At 46.7% G+C, this 21,978-nt stretch overlaps 1 pseudogene; it reads right to left on the reverse strand.

Annotated features, from left to right (window-relative positions):
- Nucleotides 1–21,026: 21,026 nt before the first annotated feature.
- LOC136659679 (5S ribosomal RNA) lies at nucleotides 21,027–21,146 on the reverse strand (annotated as a pseudogene).
- Nucleotides 21,147–21,978: the final 832 nt, after the last annotated feature.

Raw genomic sequence — 21,978 nt, forward strand, 5'->3', positions numbered from 1 at the left:
GTGGGGGGGGGGCTACAAAATCTTCTTTGATCCCAGGTAGCAGATATATGCCTTAGCTATGCCACTGACTGGGGGGAGGCAGCAGAGCAAGTGGGTGGTGAGCTGCTGGGGGGAGGAGGTGGGTTCCTCCCAATTTTCACTTTTTAAAAAGCCCAGGCGCAATGTCACTTCCGGTTGTGACATCACTTCTGGGGCAACATTTTGAACTTGGCACCGGGTTACACAATCATTAGCTACGCCACTGAGCCAGGGTCTATCTAATCTTCCATAATGCCCACAAGATTCCCATGGTGCTTAATCAGATCCCCCTGGTGTTCCGCTGAAGCTATCCATATTTTAGTATGCTTCCCCATGCATAAAAATCTTCCTAACTGACACCTAAGGTATTATGCTAAATGCTGCCCCCATATCTAATGATGCACCAGACTCTGTCCCCCTCTCCAATGTGTTCCAGTACAGCACTCTCCCGCCCTCACTCTTGGTAGTTGTTCACTGGTACCCTCACTGGTTCACTCACTGGTACCCTCACTGGTTCACTCACTGGTTCACTGGTACCCTCACTGAGGGTAGTTGTCTTGTGGCAGTGAGTACCACAAGTTAACCATACATTGCATTGCACGAAGACATACTTCCTTGTGTCTGTCTGGAATCTACCATTAATCAGTTTCATGGGGTGATCCTGAGTTCTAGTATTATGAAGCTGAGAGAAAGAGTTCTCTCTCCACTTTCTCTGCACCATGACTGAAGAAAGCATGCCTCCATACTTCTAGTTAAGGCTGGGAATAGAGCCAATCAAGCTATAGGAGATCTACTTCTACTCTCCAAAGGCCCAGGTGCCAGACTGGAAGGACCAAATTAACATCTGACAGTGTCCTTCCATATCTTTTTTCTTTTCACGCCTGTTGACTTTCTCTGTCAGATGTCCTTCTTGAAATTATTTATATGAATTCCATCCTGCCACTTCTCCTCCCCCAAACCCAACTGCCAAGAAGTTAACAAGGTAACAAAAAAAAAAACAACACAAAAAAAGCACTCAATCTGCATCAGAGTTGAGGGCTGACACTGACATGTGGAGCAGGAGAGATGAGATAAGAGATGTTCCTTATTCTGTTAAATACGGCTTCTGTGCTTCTTTTTGCTGTTGGTGGAATTTTCTGGGGTTTGTTTTAGCCCTATTTTTTTTTTCTTCTTCTTCTCCAAAAAGAGTCCTGAGCAGAATAACATAATTATTCATCAAGTAGGAGGGCAGGAGACAACAAAGCCTTTGCATCTTGCTTTTGCAATCAAAAATGTAAGACAGGTGGACAAACAAAAAAGGAAGCACACATCTCTTTTACAAATTGTCCCAGTTTCATCTGTACCTGGGGCAAAAAGAAGACAGCCAAGGACTCGCACTCGCAATTTGGTAATTTTCCCTTCTTTGAGAAGTCTTCTTTTGGCCCCAGGGTAAAGAAGATCAACCTCACTCAAGGCAAGCCTCCATTCAAATCTTCAACTCTCTGTGTGTACCAAGGAGAGTCATTTTCAGCAGGTGTTTTGCCCCTATTTTTTGCCTTCAGATATATTGGAGATGCCTTATTAAGACATTGCTAGTGTGAGTTTCAAGCATTATCTTTATTTAGCTCCTTCCCAGGATATCTAGGCAGTAGAACTCTATGGCTAGCCCTGTGTCAGTCACAGTAGACAGACAGTACTGACAGCCTGATTCTACAAGAAAGCTTCATTGTTTGTTAATATTTGGGAGGGGGCAGTTATGCAGGGTCTGCAGAAAGTCTCAGGATCAAAGCCTGACAACTGCTGTTCAAGGGGGCTGGAAAAGACCCCAGTCTGAGAGCAGCTGCCATGCCAGTTTGCTGATAATCTGATGCGGAGTAGAACACCATATCTAACAAGGAGGAAACAAGAAACATTTTTGCAGAATAATAAACAGGGGGAAACAAGGGGAAGTGAGGAGGACAGAGAGGGAGAGAAAGCCAAATCAGGCATGTGGATCGTCTGCATTAAGCCTTGAATGAACTCCCAGCTTTTACTAATATGTTTGCAAAGGAGGAAATGAAAGAGGCGGATGGGTTGGAGCTGAGATCCCCCTGAGGCACCAGGTCTCACAGGCAAGCAGCCAGGCAGAAAGACAGTCGGTTTGGCAGGGTCTGCCTTGTGCGACAACTTGTGAGGAGAGTTTGTAGCTCACGGGCTTCCCATTCTCCTCAGGCAAGCCCTCTGCAAACAACTCACCACCACTTTTCCCTTCTCCAAACCCTGTCGCCGCCACACTGCTTCATGCTGCTCCACCCAGCCACGGAGACCATGTGGAAGATGTGAGGGGGAGGTGGCCCAGATTCCTAGCTGCTGTCTGTGGTAGGAAGAGTTGCCAAGCCACATGTAGCCCAAATGCTGAGATTTCTGAAGAGGAAAAGAGTATGTTCTTTTCCCTCTCACATATCCCCAGATCCAGGGGACATCACTAAAACTGAGTGTGGGGAGAGTTAGAACAGACAAAAGAAAATATTTCTTTACCCAGTGTGTCATTAATCTGTGGAACTCTATGCCACAGGATGTAGCGATGGCATCTGGCCTAAATGCCTTTAATTGGACAGATTTACCAAAGAAACGTTCATCACAGGTTACAAGCTATGATGGGCTTGTGCAACCTTTGGTTTTAGAAGTAGGCTACCTCAGAATACCAGATGCAAGGGAATGTCACCAGGATGCAGGTCTCTTGTTGTCCTGTGTGCTCCCTGAGGCATCTGGTGGGCCACTATGAGTTACAGGGAGTTGGAGTAGATGGGCCTTTGGCCTGTTCTAGAGGGGCTCTTCGTAAATTCTTGTGCTGATGTCACCAAGACTGCCAACGCTTCAGATAATCTGGTACTGAAATAGAACATAGAAGCCAAGGGGCAGAGCCTGCAGGAAAAGAGTGGAGTCCAGTAGCTGCCTCCAAATGGGCAGAGATTAACTTTTGCCACCAGGCTACATATAGGGGGACATCACTGGAGGAACAGGCTCACACAAAGCAACTGGCAACCCTAAAGGTGAGGGCGTGTGAAAGGAGCAGGTACAGTCCTTAGGAAGAAAGTGCTCTTTAAAAAAGAAAAGAAAAAGTATAAGCATTAATTCTATACAAATATGCTGAGCTGACAGTCCCCAGGGCCTGCAATCTTCAGTGTATCCATGTTACAGGTAGAGCATCAGAAGTAGGACAGTTAGCAGGCCCCATATCCATTTCCAGCAGGGAGATCTCAAGGGAGATGACTCAGAGGTCCACTTCATCATCATGGCAACCTGCCTCTGGAATGCCCTCCCTCTGCCCATTCACCAGGCTCCATCCTTGATGATATTTATATCAAACTCCCGCAATTGCTGCTTCCCCCACTCTGTCACTCTGCATAGCACTGAATGGCTTCTGATATATCTGCAGCTACTGTATTGAACTTCCAGAGTAGTAGCCATGCTTGCTACAGCAAAAATGGCCAAGAGACTTGTGGCATCTCAAAAACAAGCCAGTGTATTTCAGCAGACACTTTTTCATGGACTCAAGTTCATTTGGTCAGACGAATTGATTCGTGGACTGTTTTATCTGCTTACATTTTATATCGATGACTTGATGTTGGTTCATTAATTCATTCATTAGGATCTTCTTTGTTAGGCTTACACCTTCTAAGTGTGTACGGCAGCGGGAAGACACATGCCATGCATGCAGAAGGACCTAGGTTCAATACCCAGCAGCTGCATGCAGGGCTGTGAAAATCCCCTGTCTGAAACGCTGGAAAGCTGCTTCAGTATTGACAACATTGGGATCACTAGACCAGTGATCCCAAACTTTTTAGCACCAGGACCCATTTTTGAAAAGAACATTCTATCAGGACCCACTTAGCTTTATGAGCCTTAAAAAAAATGGTAATAATAATGTCCACAGATAAGGAGAACCAACCTATTTTATTATCTTTCTCAAATACAAAACAAAATGTTGTATCACGCTAATCCAGTGGCTCCCAAACTTTTTAGCACCAGGGTCAGTTTTTTAAATAACCCTGTCAGGGTCCACCTAGCTTTACAAGATTAAAAAATAAAGTTTCACTTTAGCAGATGCTCAAGCCTCTATTTTTAACCTTTTTATTGTGGTGGGGAGAGCATCTGTTGAGCTCCATGTTCATCGGATTGGGGCCATTCAGGTGGCCTTCAATAACAGCCAAGGCACTTGTGAGTTTGTCTACTCACAAGTAAATACACATATGTGACTCCGGGTGCAATCCTAACCCCTTATGTCATTGCTTTCCAGGGCAATGCAACTCCGAGGTAAGGAAACAAACATTCCCTTACTTTGAGGAGGCCTCTGTGAGTGACACCCAACTGCAGGATGCAGCACATGTCCCATTGGTACCACTATACCAGCGCTGGAAAACACTGACAAAAGGGGTTAGGATTGCACCCTCAGTTTCACTTTCCATAGGGCTCAATACACTTTTGCTTGTCAGTTATCAACTTGTCAGTTTCAGCTTCGTGACCCACCAACAATCCGGTCATGACCCACTGGTGGGTCCCAACCCACAGTTTGGGAAACACTGAACTAGACCAAAAGTCTCATCCAGCATGGCAGCTTCATATGTGAATTCTCAGCTTACAATATATTTTATTATTCCTGATTACACAGCTTCTACATTTGATATCTCCGCATAACTTTATTCATATTTGTGTAATTTAAAATGCACTAAACAATCTAGATCTTACAGAGATTTTCTTTCCTAGGTTGTCAGGGGTGTCTATAGCTCCTGATGGATGTGAGAAGCACAGGGGGGTGAGAAGGTGGGATGCAGAGAATTATATTGTTAGCTGACTCAGGAATCCTTGTGATTGAGAGGTAGAATATAAATATTTTAAATAAGTACATTAAAGATAGGCCTCTAGACACATGATTGGCATTTCAACTGACGTCCCCCACCAAGGTTCTCAACTGGTGCTAAACAGTTTTTTTATGTCAAATGCGAGAGGACTCACATAAGCAAGCATGCATCAAAAGAGAGCTTTTCCCACATTTAGGATCTGTCTCCTTTAGGGTCGGCCCATCCATGAGGCAGGCACTTGCCTCAGGCTGTAGATTGATGGGGAGGGGATTCCTGCTGCCCTCCTTCATTGCACCTCTTCCTCATGCTCCCAGGATTTGAAAAGGAGGACGGGAATGAAACAGAAGAGAAGATGTGGAGGGGAAAAGAGTGTTAGCCTTGGGCATTAGGAACTCTGTCCTCCTTGGAGACTAGCCAGTTTTTGATCAGAGTCAGGGCCAGATTAACAGAGTAGTAAACGGAGCATATGCTACGGGTCCCACATTTTTGAGGGCCCTGCACTAAATGCTTGCAAACTGTCTGTGGTGAAATTGGCATCTCACGATCTGGCAACCCCGTTGTTCATGTGTTGGGGGAGCTGCATGCTGTACATGTACATAATCATTACATGTGGAGTATGTGTACATGTACACATATACATGTGTACATAATCATGCATGTACATAATCATTACAATGTCATTTATAACATGATATGAATAAATAATTCTGCTCAAATTTAACTTCCCTCTGGGCACAACCCAACTGTGCCTGAGTGCCAGCAGAGTGCGCGTTCTGTGGGTGCTGGCTGTCTGGCACATTTATGTGCTAGAAAGCATGTTGCAACAGAGGAAGATTTTGAGAGGCCGTCAGGAAGGCCTGTGCTGGCCTGCGGGACCCTGCGGAAGATCAGCATGTGCCAGAGCAGGTAAGCTCAGTAGGGGACATTGGAGGGGTGAGTGGAGGGCGGAATTGGGTGGTGAGAGGGTGTAATGGGGTGGGGGAGTCCAGCAAAGGGGGGCCCTTTAAAATAGCATTCCTCAACATTTGTCCCCTGCCATACCACTTTGCATGGTGCACCTATTGGAAGTCCCACCAAAATGAACTGGTGATGATGTCATCGCCAGTTATTTCTGGGTTGGGAGTCCAGATATGATGTGACAAACACTAGTAAGAAGCTCAGGGTGGGCGGCAGGGCTTTTTCAAGCATGCAAAAAGCATACTTGAAAGCTCTGCCTGCCAAGCCAAGCCTCCGACTGCTGTTTGTGGCATCGTGTCACTGATCTTGCTGCCAAGTGCCATGTGTCCGGGGGGTTCCACAAGTAACAGCAGGCACCACCTCAAGTACCACCAGTGGTACCCATACCAGTGGTTGAGAAACTCTGCTTTAAAACATATGCTACAGGCCCCACACTAGCTTAATCCAGCCTTGATTAGAACTCGTTCCATGTGGCTAGGGGGACTAATATAAGACCGTGCACTGAACCCCCCCCACCCATGGTTTCCCCAGGTAACCCTCTGATGATGCCACCTGTGCAGTTTAGTCCACCCAGATGGGCCTTCTGCCTGATGTGGACTCTAGATTAGTGCCTGACCTGGCCAACCCTTGAGCAGAACCAAGTGATAAAGCTTTATCCAGACTGAACTACTTTGGGCTATAACAGGAGAGTGGCATAGTTGACTGCTCTACAAATCCTTGAAGGAAGCCAGAATTGTAGTAATATTGAAAGCAAATAACGATCTATCAGTTCTCTCGTCTTACAGGCCTAGATCATCATTATTATTGATATAGCATTGTAAAACATTTACTACAATCTTGGCAACAAAACTAAAACAAAGTTCTTACTAATTATGAAAACAATGATCTGACTAGTTTCTTATTCAATCACCAGTGGCATTGCAACATGAGAAGGACCATAAATCTTATGAGTATAAAAGCACAGAACTGTTAAATGTTCCTAGATAGCTAAAACAGCTATTTAAGAATGTAGAATGGCCATTCCTCCATAAAGTCAGACTCAAATCCTATCAGACAGTTAACATGGCTGCTGCTACACTAGCATAAATAGATGGGATCCTATGCTCCTCCAGCACCTGGAGTCGTGCCTACTATGAAGGGTGGCTTAAGCAGCAAATTATCACAGATGGGGGCTGCCACCTACCTCTGCCATCTGCTCCTGCCAATCTTCTGCCTCTTGCTGCTCTTTAGTGAAGGCAGTGAAGAATGAAGCAGAAGAAGAAATGTGGAGGAGAGAGGAGTGGTGGGCTAGAGTGTCAAGATGCTTTAATCTACCACTTTCTATCTTCCACACTTTCTCTTCTACTCTGTCCCCCCCTTTTCACAGCTAGGAAGCAGAGTAGGAAGACTGACAGCGGTGCAGCTCTTTGCACTTACCAACAAATCCACCAAGTAAGGGACATTGTGGCATTTGCTGACCAAACTCAAGTGCTGGCCTTGCCCAATGAAATTGCTCTGTAGAGATGATTTGGCTGATGTTGGCCAACCAGTTAGATGACTTGTTCTTGTCTCTTATAGAGACCCTTAAAGGAGTCTTCAGAAATTGAAATTCTGTGCAAGCAGATCTTGGCTACACTCTCCTGGAAACACACTCATTCTGGAACACAGAAGCCTAGAAGAGAGGTTCTTAAACTTGCCTTGGTCACAGCACCTCTGCAGCCTCTTCTTTGCAGCTCCGGCTGGTGCCACCATCTTGGATCTCACAAAATCTCATTAGATCCAGTGAGGTGGCACCCAAATCAGGAGGCAGCACTCAGGAGGTTTTGTGAGATCCAAGATGGTGTCCCCCGGGGAAACAGGTAGGAAGGGCCACCGGGAACATCCTGTGGCACCCCTGTGAGTGTTCTGCAGTGCCCTATAGCATCACGATGCACACTTTGGGAAACCCTGAACTAGAAGGTAGCCTTAAGGCAGCGAGCAATGGTGGCAGGCAGGCTAGAAAATGGCTAACCACCAGCCTCCTCCTCCTGTCATGCCATTCCCGCTACAACAAGCTGATCAGCCTAGCCTCTGCTGTTGTGCTATTGTTTCATTTTTAATTAATGAAAGGGAGAGCTAATCATTGAATTAAACTTCTCATTACTTGAGCTGAATACCCGTTAAGCAAATGTAATTAGTGTACGGATTGGGCCTCTCCCTGCCTGTTTCATTAGCTACTGATAAAGATTGGGGAGGGGGGGAAGAGAAGGAGAATAGTAGAGAATAATAATGGGGAAGGGGGGATGATTGATTGAGCGGAAATCACAAAGCTCCTAGGTTTGCTTAGAACTAGGCACACGGGTTGGAGGAGGAATGCCCCCTCCCCTCTCCCTACTTTGGTTGAGGAGCCAACCCAAAGATAAGCATCTCCCTTATGTGATCAAGGCTTGGCTCTTTGAGAAGTACCATATTTATTGTAATTTGGGGCATATGACCTAGCAGTGTTTGCTTTTCCTGGCTGAACAGATGTAATACTATTTTACTGATCCTGCTTGCTTTTGGGCCTTTACCAGAAGTTCAGTCTGCAGGCACTGGGAAGTGTGTGTGTGTGTGTGTGTGTGTGTGTGTGTGTGTGTGTGTGTGTGTGTGAGAGAGAGAGAGAGAGAGAGAGAGAGAGAGAGAGACTGGATCACCCTAAAACTTTCATTGCCCGCTGCCTTACCCCTTCATCACCCACACCTGACCCTTCCTCAAGGCAGTCTGAAAATGGGCACCCTTTAGGGGTCCAGCATGCAGTCAGCTGATATAGCCCCCCCTTCCCTCACATCAACCTTATAAAACCCATGCCTTCAAGTCAGCCTAGGCACAATGGCATCTCTGGGGTTGGTGTCACCCAGTACAGTTGGTGTCACCCAGTACCCCAAGGGAGATGGGGTAAATGGGGTGGGGCAAGGGTGGTGATGGCTGGAAAGGTCTCCGAAGCCCAAGTCTATTAGGCTTCCCAATGCAGAGCTCAAGTCTAGTAGACCTGGTAGGCCTGGTAGACCTGGCCTGATAGATCTGGCCTCATCTAGTAAACCTGGCATCCGGGTCAGCCCACCCTCCATCTTTCACTCTCCATGAGGCCAGCAGAGATTTCCCGCTCTCCTCCTTTGGTGTCACCTCCCATGGTGTCACCCAGTGCAGTTCGTACACCCCCCCTACACTCCCCTAGTGATGCCACTGCCTGGGCAACTTATCTGAGTAGAAAACCAGATTTCTTCATCCCACCTCACCTTGAAACTGACTGCTTGGATCTTACAGTCCAATCTCCATGCCATAAAACAGTGTCACCTGTTGATTTCTGTGGCTCAAGCTGCCATTAGGTCTGCTTTCTTTTTCCTGGTTGATTGGTAAGCCTAGTGTTCTACCTTGAATACTTGCATATAGAAAGGTATTTGAGAGGGTTTAACTTGTCTGGCATTATGACTAGAGATGACACCCAAATGTGTATTTCTTGGATCACAACTGTGTCTTTTGGAGGATCAGAATGGTAAACTCAAACGTAAGACAACCCATAACTCTAGTTAGGATATGAATCTCAGTAGTCCAGAAAAATGGAGCAGTATCATTCTCCCAAGGGTTACCGATGTCCGCAGTAGCTCATGTCCACAGTAGCCCTTGGGAAAACTACATTTTCCAGGCCTATTCATGCTTGATGTGCTGCATGACATCATGACAGGTGTTGGGGGGAGAGGAGCTTCTTTCTTCCCTCCTGTTCGCCACCATTACCAGAACAGTAGCAAGTACTGTTGGGTAAATGTTGGGAGGAGAGAGGGTTGGTGATCATTGGTGAGTGGAAGATCGGGAGTTTGAACTAGGTGAGTGGGGGGCAGGGAGGCTAAAGACAGGTTTTTCTGAGCTATTTCTGAAAAGGTTCTGACAAAGAATCTTGGGAACTGCAGTTTGGTAAGTCCCAGTAATTCTCTACTGGATATCATTAGCTCTGCACTACAGGGTTCTTTGGAAACAGAACATTTCTATACAATCAGTTGAAGTTTGCAGTATCAATATGTGCCTTTAACTAGAAAAAAAAAACTAGGCAGGACTTAAAGAGGACTGCAGATAGGATCTCCCTATTAAACAAAAACAAGTACCATGGGGTGGGAGGGACTGGATCCAACCAGTGAAGGAGGGAGAGGGATTTTAATCAGAGAAATAGTGTGGAGAGGGAAATTGTTAAACCCCTCCATGCCTTGAGATGCAATTACTTTTTTTTAATGGCAGCAGATGTTAATCTCGGGTCACCTATATATTAGCTAGTTTGGTCCTTGTGCATTTCCTGTGAATGATAAAGATTCATTTTTGAAACCACTTCTGTTGAATATGGTTTGGTTTAATTTGATTTACAGACACGGGCAAGGCAAATGGCCATTTAGAATCGCTGCGGCAAACTTCCTCATTCTCAGGCTGGCTGCCCCCTTCACGTTCTTCTCCTCCTGCTCTCAATTAAAAAAGGCAGTACCTCTGATTCCGAGACCTGATCTGCGGTCAGAGGAGTCGGACAAAAGCAGCGGGGTTGTGATTTAGCTTTCAAGAGACTCAGATGGATTTTGCCATGAATGAAAGCAAGTGGCACGGAGCAAATATTAAAAAAGGATGTCATATTTTGAAGAACATAAGAAGGATCTTGTCCAATCAGGCCCTGAGTGTGGGCACAGCAGTATTTCTGGGATAACAACTAGCATGACCAGCTTGCCAAAAAATGGCTCAGTTTATCTGGCTTTCCAGGTGAACCCCCGTATCTGCAGGGGTTCCATTCTGGAACCCCCTGCTGTTAAGTGCAACTGCAGATACTAGGGAACACACCCCCACCCTCTGGAGGCCTTCACCTCCAAAGGGAGCATGCACAGGGGGGTTATGAACCTGATCAGTGGATAAATGAAACCGTGAACATGGGTTCTATGGATTCAGGAACTCCCCTGTGTTCCGTTTTTCCACAGTGCTAATGGTTAATTGTAAACCATTGTGGGTGGAAAGTATTGCTGGACCCCCACCTCCATCTCAGGTTATGTTTTCCCATGTTCAAGGGTTGACAGTCTTGTGACATCACCAGGCCTTGCCTCATAAATCACAAGGGTTTGGATGCATCCAACTTGGGAACCTGAACCCCCATAAGCAAGAACAAAGGCAGCAGCTCATCATTGCTGTTTGCATCTCCAGGAACTGGTACACAGTGACTTATTGTCTTTGGACCAGCCAGGGTTTTAACTTGGTTACCTTGGTCAATTGGCCATGTAGTTCCTATAGTACAGTTCTTCCCAGACAGTGGTGTACTGAATGACATTCTGGTATTAGGCACTTTGGGACAGCTGCTCTTAACACCTCAATGCCAGTACATTTCATCTCATCCAAAAATTCTCCCTGAATTTTGTTCTGACTCGACTTGTTTCCAGAGCAGAATCAATGAATCTGAAATTGTCCACTGTTCCATTTTTATTTTCACATTTTGTATACAGAGAACTGGGCATGAGCAGTTTGTTACAGTGCTGGTTCCATCCGGTCAATCATGTTAAATTATGCAGGGGATGGACAGAGTGGATAGGGAGATGCTCTTTACACTCTCGCATAACACCAGAACCAGGGGACATCCACTAAAATTGAGTGTTGGGAGAGTTAGAACAGACAAAAGAAAATATTTCTTTACTCAGCGTGTGGTTGGTCTGTGGAACTCCTTGCCACAGGATGTGGTGATGGTGTCTAGCCTGGATGCCTTTAAAAGGGATTGGACAAGTTTTCTGGAGGAAAAATCCATTACGGGGTACAAGCCATGATGTGTATGCGCAACCTCCTGATTTTAGAACTGGGCTATGTCAGAATGCCAGATGCAAGGGAGGGCACCAGGATGAGGTCTCTTGTTATCTGGTGTGCTCCCTGGGGCATTTGGTGGGCCACTGTGAGATACAGGAAGCTGGACTAGATGGGCCTATGGCCTGATCCAGTGGGGCTGTTCTTATGTTCTTATGTACCTCCTCGCCCTATGACCCTGTATTAAGGTGCATGTTTGCATTGATAAAACACTGCAAAAAAGAAATATAATTGTATCATGATTCGTTCTGGGCTGTGTCTAACAAAAGTGCATATGCATATGTAGAATTTAGAAGTCTAACAGAGGCACATATGCAGAGTACCAAATAGAGTGTTAATGCAATTGAATATAGCATGACATCAAAAACGCTTTTTTGTAGTGTTTTACCAATGCACCAATATAGAGTTTTACCAATTTTGTAGCGTTTTACCAAGATCAAAAGTACTTGCTCCATTTTCCAAATTAATTTTAGACATTTTCCTAGTTAAACCAGAATTCAGGAAGAGTCATGCACAGCGCAGAGAAAGGCAGAAAAAGAACACAAGAAAGAAAGGCAGATATTCTCTCAACCCTATGACTGTGTAAGTTGGTTTGGCTAATCAATGTGAGTGAGAGCAGGGGCACTGCTAGTGGGGTGCGGGGTGTGCAAACCACACCAGGTGACACCATCAGGTGGGTGTGTGTTTGACAACAAAATAACCATCTATGCAATTTTGTGCAGTGTTTCAGGGTTCAGCCAAATCACGGCTTCTCACCCACCTTAGAATATGAAAGGTGCCATGAAGGCCAAGAATAGTGGGTGGGCAGAGGACTTATCACACCCGAAGTCCCATGAGACTTGCTGTGGAGGAACAGCCCTTCCTAGATGTTCATTAAAGAACATCTGTGCACAGCAGGTGCAGGGCCAGGTTTGAAACAGGAAACAGGGCCATGGTGACAGCATAAGTTACCACACTAAGTGACGCCAACCCTAGTGACACTACTGAGTGAGAGGTAGGGTGATTGATGCTGCCTGATGCAGTCCTGACGGAAGAGACAAAGGCTGCAATCCTAGACACACTTCCCTAGAAGTAAGTTCCATTGGGTTCAAGGGGAATTGCTTCTGAGTAGACATGCCTAGGATTGCACTGAAAGAGCGCTCACACTGAAGATTTGTGGCAGTGAAAGAGGCCAAGCCAGTTTGCCATGGTTACTTAAAGTCCAAGTCATTTTGTCTCTGCCTGCAGGGTTCTCCCCGGTTCTAATCCTCCCAGCAACTCCTTGTAACGGGAGCCGCAGCCATGAGACAGTAAGCCGTGAACATGGAAGACTCTCTTGGTTTTATCCATGCTTTTCATCCGGCAAGTGCAGTTCTCTCATCAGAGCAAAGTGAGATTGTACAGAAGAGATTACTGTTCCTTCTCCTCACCCTTCATGTGCAGAGAAGGGAAAGCAAGACTGGGTGGTGTGTGTGTGTGTGTGTTTGTGTAAAAAAAGGTCAGGCTGAAGCCAAGGCTCCGGTTAATGCGATTTCAAAGCATTAGGAGAGCAGAAAATGCTGTGATAACTCCGAAATTGACTGCTGAGGGAAGTATGTGTGCTCCTATCCTCAAGAAGAAGGGGGGGGGGAGAACGCCTTGTATATTCCTTCAACATCTGAGTACAGCACATGGGATTCAAGTCCATGCATTATAGTCTCTCTAAGGGGTTGGCGCTGGTGCACAGACCCCTTCTTCTGGGGCACACTGCTGCAACTGCGTTGTGACGTTGTCCCAAGATGCTCAGCAATGCCATGAGTCATCACCAAACATCCAAGTTGCCAAGCTTATTGCTGCAAAGTGTATGGCTCAGAATTCCGCAGCTCCACAGCTTACAGGGTATACTGTCCGTGAGACCAGCTGGGGACCTCAGGTGGCAGACTAGCGGGGGTGTCAGCCACCCAGCTGTACCCACCTGCCATGACTTCTCCTCCTGCTTCCTGAATTTAAAAAAGAAGATGGGAATGGAGTGGAAAAGCAAGAATGTGTGGAAGAAAGGGGAATGACGCACCTCTGCTCCATCTATACTCTTCCAGCTACTAGGTGGTGGCAGCTAGTGCACCATGGGATGAGAAAGTGGCACTTAGCACATTAAGGGTGCAATCCTAACCCCTTATGTCAGTGCTTTCCAGCACTGACATAAGGGCAATGCAGCTCTGAGATAAGGGAACAAACATTCCCTTACTTTGAGGAGGCCTCTGTGAGTGCCACCCAACTGCAGGATGCAGCACATGTCCCATTGGCACCGCTATGCCAGTGCTGGAAAGCGCTGACATAAAGGATTAGGATTGCACCCTAAAGCTCCACACAAGGCAGGCTTGCGGCAGGCTGTCTAGTGCAGCGTTTCTCTAACTGAATTCGGTGGGTCCCCATTGATTTCAATGGGTATTTTATTTTTAATATTTTAGATTTGATGGTACCATGGTATGTGACTGCATCTGTCATATGGTATGTGACAGATCTGGAAATTTCCAGATCTGTACATTTAACAGTTTACTATGACTATGCTTTTAACAATAGTCCCAGGCAAGTGTGGATAAGATTGCAGCCTCTGGGATGTCTGGGGAATTTTTTTAAACAGATCAGCAACTTGGGCAGGTTAGGAGTGTTTTTCTTTATTTTAAATAAATACAATATTTATTCCTCACCCAGCACAGAGAAGGTCCCATCTCCAGTTGTCACACTGCCTAACCTCTGAAGAAAGGGGCTCACAGAATAAAGCCTCAAATGAGAATTTTACAAAATGGGCAGCTTCATAGCAAAGGTCCTCCTACTGGGCATTTTTGGGCATCATTGGTTCAGTACTTGGGTTCTGTTTTTTCTCTATGAAAATAGAGCTACCAAGATATAGATATCTCTGTGGCTTCTGGGCACTAAACGGCTGCATGCATGAGCTAAAATTCAACAGAAGCTGCTTTCCCTGTCACTGAAGGATTGTCCCCTACAGCTGGCTTTTGAGTGCATTGCAGCTGGTTATAAATGATACACGTGGTGGGTCTTGTGCTTCTTCCCTTGAGGAGCTCCACCCCAGTCTCTTTGCTAGCATCTTTAACACCTAGGTAGACAGGCCTGCTTGCGCAGAATGTAAACACACACAGAAGACTGAATGAGGAAAGCAGATAAAGGAGTGCAAAAGACACAGAACTTCCTTTGTAGCTATGGATCTTGAATGAAGGCAGCCAATGGTCCTGTATATACCACCATTACAGAAATGACTGGAAGCAGATCTGCAAGAAGTGTAAACTTCCCACTACTTTGCAAAATGTCACCATGTCAGGCTGGGCCCAAAACCTTTAATAGAGGGCTTAGCAAGGAATATCTTATGATTCACCACTGTAAGTTCTCTTACACAGTGGTGTCACTTAGGGGGTGCAGGCCACAGCAGGTGATGTGTACAGGACGGGTGACACCACTACTCGTCAGAATTGTTTACATCTTGGTATTTCTGAATAATGCCATCCTCTTATATATCTGGTTGTTGGCATCCTTCAGTCTTGGAAGACTATGGTATCACACTCTGAATAGTGGTTCTGGAACAGTGTCCTCTCCAGTGCGTGAAGCCTGGGTAAAGTAGATATGGAGGATAGACTGTTACCCATGCAGCAAATCCCCCCCTCTCCACATCACTGAAATGGTCCAATGGAAAGGCAGAAGCCAGTACGGTTGGTTCCAGCGGCGTCGCAGTAGTTGCCAGAACGTGACTGTGTTCAGCCATGAACTGCCTCAGGGACTCCGGCTCCGAATTTTGCCTCGAGGTTGACTCCTGAAGCCTTTTCCATAACTGGATGTAGCTACAAGGCAGTGGAGGTTTGGGATCAGAGTTTTCCTTCTCTCAGATGAGCTGCCTTCCCAGGCTAAGGAGTCCCATCTACCAGGTGGCTGTTTAGTCGCCTCTTACGACAAGTACAGCCAAAGCGAGGGCCTATTCTTATCCCCCAGCCCCCAGGGGTTATCCCCTATTCAAGTACAGCCAAACTGTACTTGTACAAGTACAAGACAAGTACAGCCAAACTGATGGCCTATTCTTATCCCCCACCCCCCAGGGGTATATAAGCCCCTCTTATATATCAGTCAATGCATAATTTCATGCAAAAGGCAATGGAACAAACTGTGTTGACATATCTCTATTCTATCAAAAGTTATAGCCAAAAAAACCAGCAGGGGCAGTTGCCCCGTCCACTGCATGGGAGGAGGTCCATCATAGGGGAACACTCTGGCCTCCCGCACTGGGGTGACACAAACCCTAGTGATGCCACTGCTCTTACAGCAGTGGTCTTCAATCTTTTTTGTGCTACAACCCCAACAAACAAACAAACAAACAAACAAACAAACAAACAAACAAACAAACAAACAAACTGGGGACCCCAATCTCAGTCCCACTCCCCAGGATCCTATCTTTCCACACCATCCCATTGCCATCCACTCCCTGCCCCCATAATGCCCTCCCAGCCCTGTTCACTGCAACCAAATATTCTTATTAGCAGGAAAAGTTACCATGAAGCCTGGCACTAGTGAAATTTCCTGGTCCCTAATGGAGTACTCCAGATGCCTCCCCCTTTAACTGGTCCAGTGGTCTTCAACTTTTTTTCTTTCCCATAAGATGCCGCGACCCCACAGCTGAGGCTTTGCAACCCCATGAGGCGACCCCATGAGGCTTTGCGACCCCAAAGCTGAAGAACACTGTGTTAGAGCATCGCAAGAGCTGCAGCGCCACTGTGTCCTATGAGGGCACTGGTGCAAACAGCCGGAGGCTTTGTGTATATCAGTGGCTCCCAGATGCCCTGCTGGAGCAGGTAAGGTGGCAGAGGTTTAGGGGAGGATCAGGGCAGAGAGCAGGCCAAACCAGGGGCAGTTCAGGGGTGGGAGGGGTGGATCTCAGCAGCAGCAATGTACATTGAGATCCTATTTCCCTCTCCCAACCTGGACCTGTCCCCCGAGGCTCTCCCTCCCTCCCACTTTCCCGACCCCCTTCTCAAGAACACAACACTTGAGTGAAAGGGGATGACTGGTAATGGGAGGGCCCAAATCTCAGCCCTAGTTGTCCACCGGTGATCTCAACATCTTCCCTCCGGCAGAGTTCCAGCAGAGTAACTTCCATGCATTCCAAGCACACAACTTGGGACTGTGCAATCCATCTCCCAGCAGAACAGCACCAATCAGATACTGTTCACAAACAGATACAAAAGTATGCCTGGCAGCAATTAGATAATACAACATGCCATCATTTCTAATGCAGTCCTTCCCTTGTGCGAAGTTCCAGGCCAACATTAACAGGCTAATCCTCACAGCGATATTATCTCCCGTTTCATATGGTGGTAAATTAAAGCAGAGATATTAAGTAATTTGTCCAAGGTCGGGAAGTTAATCAGTGTCAGGCTCACATTTTGCATTCCAGTCACCTGCACGTTACCAGCTGCTCCGGCAACGGAGAAAGATGGCAGCTCTGCTCTCATCTCACACTCCTCTCAAAAGAGGCCATCTGCTATTTAATTCTTTTCTTTTCCTTTTTTGGGTTCATTGAAATGGGAGAGACGACAACATCTTAAAGCATACTAGGTTAAAAAAAACAGTGTGTGAGACAGAGATAACTCAACCAGTTCCTGGTAGTTCCCATTTTGGACTCTGTTCTCCAACTGGTGGGAAGTTCAAATTAACTTTTTGCAGGGTCAGATTTCCATTGGGGGAGAGCATTGGAAATGGGTACTCACAGGTAATGGACATGTATAAGGTGGACAGCGCTAGAGCCTCCAGGAGGAGTCCCAAAGCAAGAGCAGCCCGCTCCAAATAGAATTCTGTCCCCAACCTCTTAGCACCTCTGCAAGTCAACAGCAGCGTGGTGTAGTGGTTAGATGTCAGGCTAGGACAATCTGGGTTTGAACCCTCACTCAGCTATGAAGCTCATTAGAAGATCCTGGGCAAGTCACTGCCTCTGAATCTAACCTACCTTGCAGGGTTGTGGTGAGGATCATGGGGGGGCAGTGATAATTGTGCATGCAACCCTAAGCTCTTTGGATGGAGGTCAAGTTAGAAATGCAAGCAGTAACAACACCTCACTATTCCTTTTCAGTCTCTCTCTAATCCACACCTGCACCACAAACAGCCACCTTGTAGGTGGGTGTGAACTCACCAGATATGATGCTGCAGCAATCGGCTTCACTGACAACCCAAGAACTTGTAACTATGTTAGTGAAAAGGGTATGGGAGCAGACAACAGGGACTGGATGGAGATTGGGTGAGAGAAGCTGTGATAGTGTCCTCTCTAATCCCGGACTAGTGCTAAAGGGGGAATCTCCAAATTGCAAACTGGCGACTCTATGAAGATTAAAAGCCATCCTCAGATGAAAGGGGGTGCCATGTCAGGCCCAGCCAAGATGGCAGTGGTAGGAGAAACATCAGCTCTGGTCACAGATATGTATAGGCCACCGCCTCATCCTTTTTGGGCAGCTTGGTGATCTAGCTGACACCCCTTCCTTTGGTGGTTCAACTTCCCATTACTCTGGAGCAGGGGTGTCCAAAGTTTTTGGCAGGAGGGCCACATCATCTCTCTGACACTGTGTCAGGGGCCAGGGAAAAAAAGAATTAATTTACATTTAAAATTTGAATACATTTACATAAATATATATAAATGAATATATTAAATATGAACTTATATGAATGAATGAAGGTCTTGCAATAGCTCAAGGCCTATAAAAGGCCTTGCACAAAGCAAGGCTGGCCTTTCCTTTGCTGCTGCTACTGCATCACAGATGTGAAACAGACGTGAAACAGCAAGTAGTGGAGGAAGCCCTCATCCCACAGCTCACGAGAGAGGTCAAACAGTCGCCCTCATGCTGAGAGCCGCTGTGTCGGGCCAGTGCGGGCTCCAACAAATCTCCGGAGGCCCAGAGGCTCTTTGCAGACTGGGGGCTCCCTGAGGGCCTCATTGAGAGGCCTTGAGGGCTGCATGTGGCCCCAGGGCCGGGGTTTGGGCACCCCTGCTCTGGAGGCTCCAAAGGTGAAGGAATGGGGCAACAGCCAGATCACAAAGCCGCCACCACTGCCATCGCCTCTTTCTCCAGGAGAACCAGGAAGTGACATCATGGTGTCACTGCCCCGGGCACCACTGCTTCTAGCGATGCCTCTGTCTCCCTCCCCACTCTCATCGCAGCACACCATTTTGGACAGATTCTAGATAGATATCTAGAAAGGAGGCTAACCCACCCTTCCCCCAACTTTCAATGAAAGAAAAGGCCTCTGCTCATGTAGCGTTGAATACTACAGAGCACCAGGAGTCGGTAACTTGTGGATGTCCCACCAGCAGCGATGTGAGTTCAGTGGGTTTTCTTGGACTATATAATCTCATAATTATTTAGAACTCCCAAACCAAGGGAGTCATGGGGGTAAGGAGAATTTCAAAAGCATCCCAACCAACAAATAGAAAACACATTTGCTTTTCACTGACAGGTTCCGATGAACAGGCTAGCAAGCTGACTGCCGGTATCCAACACTGGAATACCAAGCACTTTGGGGAGGCAAAGCGCTGTTTTGCTAAGAGAGGAATGTGAATGGCATTTCTAAGCAGGATGGCTATTGGAAGGCTTCCCACCTCGAAATCAGATTTTTTTTTTATCCTCCCTCCCTGTGCAGAGGTTGATTGCTTTCTAAATAAATGTTTCTTTTTTTCACAGGGTTACAAAGCAATTAACTTGCATGGGGAAAGTTTGCATAGACTTAGAGAGAGTCAATTGTTTTGCTAATTCCTTTGCTGATAAGGAATTTCCTTGCCAGAGGTGAGAACAGCCTGCTGATCTGGTGAGTGGAAAGCAGAAAAGAAAAGAAATGTGCATGCAAAGGGGGTCAAATCAACAATCCAAGGAAAGATTTCAAATTAAGTTGATTTATGCAAATCCACCCACTTTTATTCTGATCACAGGATGTATCCTCCCCCCTCGATTGTCCTCTATGAATCAGAAATAGGCTCGATGGGTTGGATGCATTAAAAACCCTGAGATTTCTGAGGTGGGACTTGAGGGCGCCACCAGACTGCCTTTGAAAAATGGGGGAAATATCCAGTTATGCGGAAGGCCCAGAGGTAAAAGGAAAGAATCCAGTAAAAAAGGGGCAGAATTTAGCAGTCCCAAATCTCTTAACAGTGGTTCTCAAACTTTTTAGCATTGGGATCCACTTTTTAGAATGACAGCCTGTTGAGACCCACCAGAAGTGATGTCATTAACCTGGAAGTGATGTCATGACTGGAAGTGACATCATCAATTTAGGTTTCAAACCTTAGCCACGATCAGCCAAAAGTCCCATTGTGGCTTATAAAAAGGGTGACAAAACTGGAAGTGGGTCGCAATGGCAACTTTCACTGTTTACAAGTCACGGGGAGCCCTGGAGAGCACTCCGCAGTGCTCCCCACACCTCCGGATGGTGGCAGAACATAAGTTAAGTCTAAAAATAGCCCCCCTTCCTCTGCAGTGGCATGATCCTGGGGATTGCATTGCTGCTTTCCCCCTGCCCCCACCCTCAAAGGGACAAGGGCAGTGTTACAGGGCAGTGTTACAAGGGCAGCTTGAATACCACTGCTCTATGCGAAAAAAAGCACAGAACTGGAGATACAGGGTTACTGGGACAAACTGGCAAGTGTTTTGTAAATTCATTTCCTCATTTCATCTCTTTCTAACTGCTTGTTTCTCTTTCTCTCTCTGTTGACTTCTCCACAGTCAGCTTTACATTGTAACCCCTCTGGGGAACAGGGACCTGTCTTTTTTTTTCTGCTTATGAAACTCTGGAAAAGATCAGGCACACGGATGGTGGGGTATAAATAAAGACAAATACTAATAAAGTGTGCTATCTCTAGCAACGTGGTGTGATTTGCATCATCGCAGCCTCTTATGCAGCCTCCTCCTCCTCTTCCTTTTTTGATCCCCAGTGAAAATTACCGATCTGCACATTTAGGGGGGAGGTGTAACAATCACACCTGCTGCGTTTACATTTTCAAGGATATTTCTCATTATGGAGACCAGAGGAACCTAATTAGCATAATAGCACAATCCTGGTTTAGAACAAAAACTATAAAGAGACGATCAGCTTCATTTTTTGGTAGGGGTGAAGGATAGGCAGACCTCTCCATGAGAGCCGATGGACCTGCGTGGCAATGGGATGATCAGAATTCTGCCGTCCCAATCTCACCTCTGCCATGAACGCACTAGGTGACCTTAGCCAAGACACTCCTCTCATGTCCAGACCAAACATGTAATACATAGTGTGAAGTTGCGTTCACGAAGGCGAATCCACATGGGATTTGGTTGGCAACCTTCAGTCTCGAAAGACTATGGTATAAGCCTACAGCACCTGGTATTCCCAGGCGGTCTCCCATCCAAGTACTAACCAGGCCTGACCCTGCTTAGCTTCCGAGATCATGGTATAAGCCTACAGCACCCGGTATTCCCAGGCGGTCTCCCATCCAAGTACCAACCAGGCCTGACCCTGCTTAGCTTCCAAGATCAGACAAGATTGGGCATGTGCAGGGTAACAGTTGCTGCATGGGATTTGTAACCATACATTCACTCCAATTCAAGGATTTATCTATGGAAAAAGTCATGCTCGTCCATTCTCTTATACTGTTAAAAAGGGTAGAACTACAGTGGGCCCTCAGTACCACAGGCTTGGCATCTGCAGATTCCATAATCTGTGGACACCTCCTTGTGCCTCAGGGGGCCTCCAGGATGAGACCAGAAGTCCTTTCCAGATCACATGCATGGTGTTCTGTGGGGAGGCCGCAGTCTACCACATGGGCCTCCTTTGCCTCAGAACACCTCCTGGCTGTGACCGGAAGTCATGGGCATGAATCAGAAGTGGCTTCTGGTGGCATCCTGGATGCCTTCTGAGGAGGCAGGGAGGCCTGTGGAAAGGGACATGAGCCTGGTGCAACCTCTGGGGTCTCTGGCGCAGCCCCCAGGTAAGTCATTAAGGCAATTGGGTGCTGGACTTCAGCATCCACAGAATATGTTATCCGTGGGGGTTTCTTGAACAAAACCCCTGCGGTTAACAAGGGCCCACTGTAACAGCCAGCTAAGTTCCTTGGAGGAAAGGTGGTATAGAAATGAATAAATATATAGTTCAGTGGTTCTCACAGGAGAGTTGGGAACCAGATAAGTGTTCGTCTGGGTGGGGAGGGAGGCAGCGACAGTACTGCAGAGATTGCAGCACTGCTGCTGCCAGGGGGCTTTTTTACTTGCCGGGGGGGGTAGTGCTGGCCTCCTACAGGGTTCTGGAAGGCTTGCAATCCCTTCTGATCTCCCTCGCAACTTGTTTACAAAGCCCTTATCTCCAATCTAAAGCTACTTCCTGTTTTCCCTGAAAACTGGCCCTGCCATTG

This window comes from Tiliqua scincoides, chromosome 8 (genome assembly GCF_035046505.1).
Source record: "Tiliqua scincoides isolate rTilSci1 chromosome 8, rTilSci1.hap2, whole genome shotgun sequence".
NCBI classification, from domain to species: Eukaryota; Metazoa; Chordata; class Lepidosauria; order Squamata; family Scincidae; genus Tiliqua; species Tiliqua scincoides.